The following is a 10,000-nucleotide window of genomic DNA, read 5'->3' as shown; positions in this document are numbered from 1 at the left end:
GTGCCTTAACCTAACCCGTATTGTGCCTTAACCTAACCCGTATTGTGCCTTAACCTAACCCGTATTGTGCCTTAACCTAACCCGTATTGCGCCTTAACCTAACCCGTATTGCGCCTTAACCTAACCCGTATTGCGCCTGAACCTAACCCGTGTTGCGCCTTAACCTAACCCGTGTTGCGCCTTAACCTAACCCGTGTTGCGCCTTAACCTAACCCGTGTTGCGCCTTAACCTAACCCGTGTTGCGCCTTAACCTAACCCGTGTTGCGCCTTAACCTAACCCGTGTTGCGCCTTAACCTAACCCGTGTTGCGCCTTAACCTAACCCGTGTTGCGCCTTAACCTAACCCGTATTGCGCCTTAACCTAACCCGTGTTGCGCCTTAACCTAACCCGTGTTGCGCCTTAACCTAACCCGTGTTGCGCCTTAACCTAACCCGTGTTGCGCCTTAACCTAACCCGTGTTGCGCCTTAACCTAACCTATGTTGCGCCTTAACCTAACCTATGTTGCGCCTTAACCTAACCTATGTTGCGCCTTAACCTAACCCATATTGTACCTTAACCTAACCCATATTGTACCTTAACCTAACCCATATTGTACCTTAACCTAACCCATATTGTACCTTAACCTAACCCATATTGTACCTTAGCCTAACCCATATTGTACCTTAACCTAACCCATATTGTACCTTAACCTAACCCATGTTGCGCCTTAACCTAACCTATGTTGCGCCTTAACCTAACCTATGTTGCGCCTTAACCTAACATATGTTGGGCCTTAACCCAACACACGTTGGGCCTTAACCCAACACACGTTGGGCCTTAACCCAACACACGTTGGGCCTTAACCCAACACACGTTGGGCCTTAACCCAACACACGTTGGGCCTTAACCCAACACACGTTGGGCCTTAACCCAACACACGTTGGGCCTTAACCCAACACACGTTGGGCCTTAACCCAACACACGTTGGGCCTTAACCCAACACACGTTGGGCCTTAACCCAACACACGTTGGGCCTTAACCCAACACACGTTGGGCCTTAACCCGCTCTGTAATTGTCATACGACGCGTTAAATTAGTGTAGTGTTGCCTAACTGCAACCCCCGCAATATAGTTTGCCACTCGCACTGCCCGGTCCCCAGAGTATCGCTTCATGTTAAACACCTTGCAGCTATACACTGTAATGCGGATGGCAGCAGGACGTACATGCTCAATGCCCTTCGCAGTTGTTCATTGGCATTCGCATGGCGAAGCACAGCCTACGTTGTGGTACGGCTTGTGTCAACTGTCCGCTGATGTTGTACGTCCAAATGACACACTGTACTGCACATTGGTCCTCATGTACTGAATGATACATCGTGGTACATGTGTGACCGTACCACGACTGCGCCAACAACGGCGAACCATACGGTCCAAATATTGTGCACTCAGCTACGTGTCGTCTCCCTATAAGAGCTGGATTGCAGTATGGTATGCCGTGGATGGCGATCAGCATGAGCCGTCTGTTGATGTAGTGGCGCGTGTTGTCAGACGTAGTCGTCTCTTCTCACACACCGTGATAGCATGGTGCACTGCGTTCCACATCTGCGACATGCGACAGAGGCCGGTTGACAGTCGTTCGCGCAATGGACATCGCATACGTACGGGGGCCACCTTCCACGTGTTCGCGAAGCGTGCACATGTTGTTGCGTGTATGTGGGCAGACATAGTGTGTCGTGACACCTGACACAGGCATGCAACAATCGTTGAATTTGCAAATGGCGATGGACGTCTACGTTTGCTGGTGACGTTACGCAAATGAACAACTGGTAAACCGTTGTGGTGCGGTTGTTCTCGCTAGAGGTGAATCAGTGATGGCGACGATCGGTTGAGCTACCAACCGGTTGTTTCAGCGATACCCACCATGCCCACGAACGTGAATGGCATGTGGGTGTGAAGCGATACGCGGCGGTGGCTGGGTGGGACCGTCCCCGTCCGGTGAGGGGGGGCCCTCCCGGCGTGCTGGCCGCGCGGTGCGTGGGCGCACGCGCTACAGCCGGCTGGTGGGGGCGGCCAGTGGCAGGCGCGCCGGCCGACGGAGGCGGCAGGCGGCGCAGCTGCGCGCCGGCGCACCCTGCACGCGGCGCCGTGCGGCCAAAGTAGGTCCTCGCGGGCCCGGTGCGAAGCGCGGTGGACATCTGCAGTGTGCTGGTCCGATTGAGGACTGTGTGCGCTGAGGATGCGCCGCCGCCCGGCGCTCGGCGCCGCGACGCCGTCTGCTGCTCGGTCGCCTCTGCGGTTCTCGCAGGTGGTTTGTATCGCAGCTGTGCGGACGTGTTGGCGCGTGCGCTGTGCTGGGAGAGTTCGCTTCGGCACCCAAGTGGGGCTTTTGTCCTTCTGTGGCGCTGGCGTTGGAGCTGCCGGCCACCGTAGGTGGCGCGTGTTGTCTCCCGCCGGCAATGCCACGACAGCACGCTCCCGGGCCTCTGTCGGCAGCGGCAAGCTCAGTTGGGAGCACGGGTGGTCGCACCTAAAGCGTCTACTCGCCAAACTCCGGGCGATTGCGCCTCTCTCGAACCCGACCAAGTACTTAGGACGGCGCTGCGCGCCGCCGGGACCTGAGAGGGTTTCGAGGTGTATTGTGCAGGGGAGCTCAGCCTCCTCCTGTTTGCAGAATAATTGAGCGGACGCTTGCGTGTTCGCGCGGGCCCCCGGGACACACTCCCGGGCGGCCGGCTGCTCAGCTCTAGTTGACGCAGCTCCCTGGTTGATCCTGCCAGTAGTCATATGCTTGTCTCAAAGATTAAGCCATGCATGTCTCAGTACAAGCCGCATTAAGGTGAAACCGCGAATGGCTCATTAAATCAGTTATGGTTCCTTAGATCATACCCACGTTACTTGGATAACTGTGGTAATTCTAGAGCTAATACATGCAAACAGAGTCCCGACGCACGGGAAAGCGGTCTGCGTGGCGCCACCTGGGGAAGGTGTGTTGCCTTCCGAAACTGGGTTAAAACCGCCAGGAGACCCTCTGATTCCCGGAAATCTTCAGACTGTCTGAAGTGCTCTGTGGCTCAGAGGAACCTGAGTGGGGCGGGGACCGTAATGTCCTATCCCGTGGCCTTGACGTGGCCCCGGCGCTCAGTAACCCCCTTAGATGGGGTGAAGCTAACACGGGAAGGGCCGTCCATGCATGACGTTAAACGGCTAGCCCTTAACTGGGTGCAATCCTCACTGAACCGCACTGGCCCACCGTGAATTATCAAAAGCGGTGGGTGAGACATGGTCGGCCATGATCCCCCAGTACGTGTGGAGGCCCTCCGGGGAACGTAACTCGGGTTTGAGTGCCGCACCGTCTCGATGATGTCAAACTCCACAACATAAGACCCGGGCCATACCATCATTTTATCACATCATCACTCTCATAACACCTCCGGGCTGTGGAACGGTGAGGGTTGTCGTTGTGTCAAGGAAGGACGTTAAACTCCCGTCACGGTAGGACGTTAAACGCCCCCAACCCAAGGCGAAAGCGAAGGGTGCGTGGCACAGGGGGAGCTGTGTCTGAGGGACTAACCATCTGTCCCTCAACTCGCAGAGCACAAGACCAGCTGGTGCTCTGTATGCCAGCGACGTCGTTTGTCGGCGTGGGACCTCGGCGCGAGTCGGCAAGTGCACTTCGCCGCGCCCGTGGTAAACCGGGGCGTGTTCTGCCAAACCCAGGGGGTGGTGACATCGCCTGGGCCAGGTTAGCTGGGTCCAGACCGTCGAACGACTGGGTGACCGGCCCGCCACCTGAGTAGGAGCGGGTCCTTGGCCTGTAGGTGGGAGCTCGGGCTAGTAGGCGGCGAAGGGCGAGAAGTGCATCCGCTTCTCCGGAGTGCGGGGTGCACTTGCCGAGGAACACTGGGAGAAATCGTCGGTGACGGGGCCACTGAAGGGGACCAGGACACTGGCAACGGTGTGCTGAACTCGGCGGCTCAGAGGTGCCCTTGGCCTAGGGACAAGGTTGGTGGGCGAGCTGCATCTTAGTCCCCCCCCATGCCAGAGGAGCCGGTCCGGGGTTAGAGACGGGCTCCCAACCCCTTTTTCTTCACTTGTCAATCATGGCTGAACCTGAGACAAGTGAATCGTGTGCTTCCGCGAGAGCTTCGATGCTTTCTGTTCCCGACCCATCGGGGCAAACGCAGGATATCGACGAAAGTGTTACGGAGAGACACAACAGAATTACACAGCTGTTGGAGTCCAACGTTAAGAATGGTAAGATCAGTCAAACCGCGATCTTGGCCATAAAAAATGAACTTGCCTCCTGGGCGATTGCTCATGCAAGGCTTGAGGGGCGAGTGGTGGAGCTGCAACGGGAAAACTTCACCCTTAGGAGACAACCGGCTAGGACATGGGCTGGTGTAGTAGCTCAGGCTGCACCCAAGTCCCAGACAACGAGAGAGACGATAGCGAAAGTGGCACAAAAGCCAGACACGGCGGTCTTTTTAAGACCCCTGCCTGGCCAAGACACAAAGAAGGTTCAGGAGATTTTTACGACTGTTATTAACCCAGTAAAGGATAAGATAAAAGTTAATAAAGTAAGGGCAACTAAAAATGTAGTGATTGTGGACGTGGCGACTGAAGAAGATAAAAATAAAATTCTTAATAATCAAAATTTGTGCAAGGCAGTCAAGTGCGAACCCCCAAAGAAGAGGAATCCACTCGTAATAATGTATGATGTACCGATTACGATGGATAACAATGAATTGTGTAACACGATAAGGAATCAGAATTTTGATGACATGACTAATGAACAATTTACAAATGAATTCAAATTAAAATTTAAGACAGGACCACGAGACAGGCAGACAGTGCATCACGTAGCAGAAGTTACAGGATCTATGTGGAAAAAGCTCACATCTATGGGAAGGATATATGTTGGGTTTCATGCTATTAACGTTAGGGACTACTTGGTGGTGCCTCGCTGCCACAATTGTGGAGATTTAGATCATATCCACAAGTACTGTGACAGGAAGCCGGCTTGCTCCAGATGTGGAGCGGAAGATCACATTAGAAAAAATTGTACAAAATCCGGAATCTGTATCCCATGTACAAAGAGAGGCAAGAAGACCTGCAATGCCTCAGGTAGGAATTGCCCAACTTACAGGATGCTGGAGCAAAGGTTAATTTCAAGGATTGACTATGGCTGAAACCGCAGTTGTGCGCAGGATGCCAAAAAGGAAGTCTCCGGGGAAGAGGCGTAGGGACGCGGCCAGGGCTGTCAAATTCAGGCAATTTTTAACCTTCATTAAAGAAAGAAAAGCAGAAAAAATGGTAGATGTATCCATCCAGACAGATCCGTGTGAAAGGGAAGCAATCGCTCTCCCCTCCCCCCGGAACTCGAGACCGCCAGAAGATCCGGCACCCACAGTCAGGCGTCCTGCAATAGCGGGCCAAACTAAAAGTAACTTCACATCTGTAGGACCAGTCCAAGTCAATGCAATTAGTAGTACAGTAGTTACCCATACCTGTGACCAACCGTTAGTTAAACGTTTAGAGGTGGACCCCATCAGGATCTACCCAAATTTAGAACACGCTTTGCAACTTTCGCGTCTGGAGGAGCCGGCTGTCCTGACCACAGCATTAAGGCATATAGTGAGGGTGGGACACCAGTACGGACGTAAAGTCACCTTCTCGGCCATGGAGGCTGTTGATAGGATACAGTTAAAGGCCATGAATCTCCCCACTGACTTCGGCGCTCTGCGTGACCTTGTTCAGAAGGTTTTCCAAAGGAGGAACGAAAAATTCGATTTAGATGAAATTTATAAGCAGGCTGTTCTAGCCAATGGAAGGATAGCTTTTGACTGGAGAAAGACCTTTCCAGAACAATACGTACACACGTACTTCCCATGATGATTAAATTACAAATAGGACAACTTAATGCACATAACAGCCGATTGGTCATGCAGGAGCTACGGAGGGTGGTGGAGGAGATGAGTCTTGATGTACTCTGTCTGCAGGAGCCATACTCTCTTGCGGGGAACATAGCTTTCGCCAGTGTCAGCTGGCAAATAGTATCTTTTGGAGATGATCCTAAAGCCACCACTATAGTTTTAAATAAAGCCATACGAGTCACAGTTTTGGCTCATTTCTCAAACGAACACTGTATTGTGACTGAACTCCAGACTCCAGTCGGGGTCATTCACTTAGTCAATATGTACTTCCAATATGGCGAGGACATCGAGGCCTATTTAGACCATCTATCAAGAGTAACAGCAGCGTTAAGAGGTAGAAAGATAGTGGTGGTGGCAGATGTCAATGCGAAATCCCCCCTGTGGTACAGTGGCACCCGGGACGGCAGAGGGGAGAAGATGGAGGAGACAATAATGTCACTACAATACTTGGTCGCTAATAGAGCCGGGAATCCCCCCACCTACACAGGCGGTGGAGGAGGAGGAACCAACATAGATATAACATTAGTATCACCTAACTTTGCTGGGCATTTGAATAATTGGAAAGTAAGAAACCAAATAACAACGAGTGACCATAATTTAATAACGTTTGAGCTTACAGATAGGGAATGCCACTGGGACATAGGGTGGGAGTTTCAGCTAAACTATAATAAAACTGATTGGGAGCGCCTTGCAAGAGAGTTTGTTCTACCGATATGGCCGGAGGGTGATGAAGACGTCGACAGGCATGCTGTGGAGCTGGTTAGTGCCATCACAAGAGCGGTAAAGGCTGCAGTACCAACTAGGAGGAGGGCTGTCGCGGCCTCCCCGGCACCGTGGTCAGCTGAACTAGGGCAGTTGCGTCAGTCGGTTAGGAGGGCGAGGAGGTACTATCAGCGAAGTGTCGTCTGGGAAGAAAAACAGAGATGGCTGGGAGTCTATAGGAATGCCAAGGAGGAGTTCCAGAGGGAGCTCAAAAGGGTAAGGTTGGTAAGTTGGGAGAAGTACGTCCAAAGCCAATTGGCTATAGATCCCTGGGGCATTCCATATAAAATAATCAGGGAAAAAATTAGGTCACCTATGGTACTATCTACCGTCCGGGATGGGAATCGGATGACTGGGACATGGCAGGAAACTGCTGAAGTCCTTCTCCGGTCCCTACTTCCGGATGACGTGGAAAATGAGGATACAGAAGAACAAGGCCTAATTAGGCAAGCCCAGGTAGAAGAGTACCAAAACAACACCTTGGTGTACCCTTTTTCGGAGAACGAGGTGGCGGAGCACATTAAAGCACTTAAGAGAGGAAAGGCCCCAGGACCAGACGGCATTATAGCGGAGGTGGTACAATACCTCGCTCCTCAACTGGTAGCACCTCTGGCAAGAATCTACAATGAGGCCCTAAGCCTCAAAAGGTTTCCTACCATCTGGAAACAAGCAAATGTAGTAATTATAAAAAAGGGACTGGATAAGGACCCAAAGGAGGTCAAGTCCTACAGACCCATTTGTCTGTTGGATCTGTTGGGAAAATTGCTAGAGAGGCTACTGGCTGACAGGCTGATGGCACACCGAGTGCTTTGTGGAATGAGCAGCAGGCAGTTCGGCTTTAGGCCGGGGCGTTCTGCGTCTGACGCAATCGCCATGGCGGCTGAGGTCTGCGGGTCATCCACACATAAGTATATAGTTGGCATCATGGTGGACATCAGTGGCGCCTTTGACAACCTGTGGTGGCCTTCGCTTTTCTCTCGCTTGCGAGAGAAGGAGTGCCCAGGGCCGCTATATGGCTGTCTAAGGAGCTATTGTGAGGACAGGGAGGTCTGGCTATCATCCCCTAGCGGTAGAGTGGGCAAAAAGATAACAAAGGGGTGTCCACAGGGCTCTGTCCTGGGGCCACTCTTTTGGGATGTCAATATGGAGCCTCTTCTTGAGACCTTGGAGAGCTGTGCAGATGTGCTAGAGGTGATAGCTTACGCGGATGACCTCCTCCTGTTGGTTGGCGGCCGGAGCCGAGAGGAACTAGAACCAAAGATAGAGAGAACCATGACACAACTTTCACAATGGTGCCACAAAACGAAGCAAAAAATAGCACCAAACAAATCGACTTATCTACTCTTAAAGGGCCAATTGGTCAGAAACCCTACAGTTAGGATGGATGGCACGCCAGTTATACGTCGTCGAGAAGCTAGATACTTAGGGCTAATATTAGATGAAAAATGGAGTTTCGGCAGGCATATCGAGGCAACTATACACAGGGCTTTAGAGGTGCTAAATAATCTCATCAACATTGGCCATAGACGTTTTCATCTTCCACCAAGTCTCATCAAATTGTATCATAACACCATCCTGGTTTCCATCGTGGGCTACGGGTCCGGGGTCTGGGCCCACAGGCTCACGAGGGTCGTTCCTGCCATGGCCGTGCGGAGGGTGCAGCGAAACATGATACTTCGTTCAGTGGGGGCATATAGAACATCTCCAGGGGGAGCATTACTATTACTCATGGGCCTATGCCCCCTTGATGTAAAAATCAGGGAGCAGGCTGCATGGTATTGGGTAAAAAAGGGGAGAATAGAAAAAACAATGGATATAATGGGAGTCAGAGTGGGGGACAAAATTACAATTAGAAGAAGGGGAATGGAACTTTGGCAGGAAATTTGGGATGGGGAAGAGACCGGAAGAAGAACATACCAACTATTACCAAATGTACAGGAAAGACTACAGATGAAACACTTCCAGCCAAGTAAGGGACTGCTGCACTTCCTCACTGGGCATGGCCCGTATCCGGCATATCTTTGCCGGTTCGGGAAAAGAGCGACACCATCGTGTGACTGTGGTGCTGAACTGGGCACACCGGACCATGTGGTCTATGAGTGTCCGCTTTTCGACGACGTAGCACGGGATTTACGAAATTCACTACCTAATACAGACACCTTCCATCTCATTAGGGACGCTACCACCTTCACTATAATTGATAAACTGGCTAGCGAGGTTTCCGCCAAGGTCCTAAGGGAATACAGAAGGGAAATTGAGTAGGTAGGATCACAAATTCTCTAGACACAACGCATCATCCCATTCCGCCGGGGTGCGTACTGGCCGATCGTCAACAACGATCGGGATCCGACGCATCCAGGATTAGGGGGAGGGTGTGACCATACCGACTAGACTATAGCACACTAACTACGACAAATAATAACAATATATACTATGGTTGTAGGAGTAGAGTGTAGGAAATTTTTGTTTCTGTTTTTTGACCTGCAGCGATTGTCGGAAGGCCAGCCCGGTGCCAGGGGCACGCCCACTGGGGTTAGCTCGGTGGGCACGGCCATAAAATAGTAGGTTTATATTATATACTGGCACACCTGTAACGCTGCAGGATGTAGATACCAGTAGCAAAGTAGCTTAGAGTTGATAGCCTAACAGTAATCCACATAGATACCTGTAGATAATGTAGTTACCTGTAGATTGAACTAACTTCCTGTAGCTAATAATAGTAATAGAATGTAATAGATAAAGGTATATGCTGCTGAAATGTAATTCATAGCAAAATTCGACCCACTAATGTTTTTTAGGTGGTGGGTTAATTATGTATGATATTGGGATTTAAATAAAGAAATTTTTTTTTTTTTTTTTTTTTTAAAAAAAAAAAAAAAAAAAAAAAAAAACAGAGTCCCGACCAGAGATGGAAGGGACGCTTTTATTAGATCAAAACCAATCGGTCGGCTCGTCCAGTCCGTTTGCCTTGGTGACTCTGAATAACTTTGGGCTGATCGCACGGTCCTCGTACCGGCGACGCATCTTTCAAATGTCTGCCTTATCAACTGTCGATGGTAGGTTCTGCGCCTACCATGGTTGTAACGGGTAACGGGGAATCAGGGTTCGATTCCGGAGAGGGAGCCTGAGAAACGGCTACCACATCCAAGGAAGGCAGCAGGCGCGCAAATTACCCACTCCCGGCACGGGGAGGTAGTGACGAAAAATAACGATACGGGACTCATCCGAGGCCCCGTAATCGGAATGAGTACACTTTAAATCCTTTAACGAGTATCTATTGGAGGGCAAGTCTGGTGCCAGCAGCCGCGGTAATTCCAGCTCCA

Source organism: Schistocerca americana, chromosome 6, assembly GCF_021461395.2.
Source record: "Schistocerca americana isolate TAMUIC-IGC-003095 chromosome 6, iqSchAmer2.1, whole genome shotgun sequence".
NCBI classification, from domain to species: Eukaryota; Metazoa; Arthropoda; class Insecta; order Orthoptera; family Acrididae; genus Schistocerca; species Schistocerca americana.
Note: the sequence above shows the minus strand (reverse complement) of the source record.